Below are 319 nucleotides of genomic sequence, written 5' to 3' on the forward strand. Positions count from 1 at the left end.
CCCCGTCCCCAATGGATTTTACAGTGCTAGCTCTCGAAAACGCGTTGCCCACACAAACGCGGTGGCCGACGCGGGCCTCGATTAATGTCGGCTGCTTCTCTGAGTGGGTCTCAGCCCCGGTTCAATTTCCCAATTTTGAGGTAAGCTCCGCGACAGAGCAAGGTAGCATACCTAAATTTTATATCACTGTGTTCGTCTGAATGAGACAAAATGAAATATCTAAAAACATTTTAAAAATGTTCAACTTGAAACACATTATGATACCTCGAGCATGACGTTTTCAGCAATTTTGAGCTTCCGTAACTTTTTCAAAGTTGAA

This window comes from Caenorhabditis briggsae (assembly GCF_000004555.2).
Source record: "Caenorhabditis briggsae complete genome, chrIV, whole genome shotgun sequence".
Lineage (NCBI taxonomy): Eukaryota > Metazoa > Nematoda > Chromadorea > Rhabditida > Rhabditidae > Caenorhabditis > Caenorhabditis briggsae.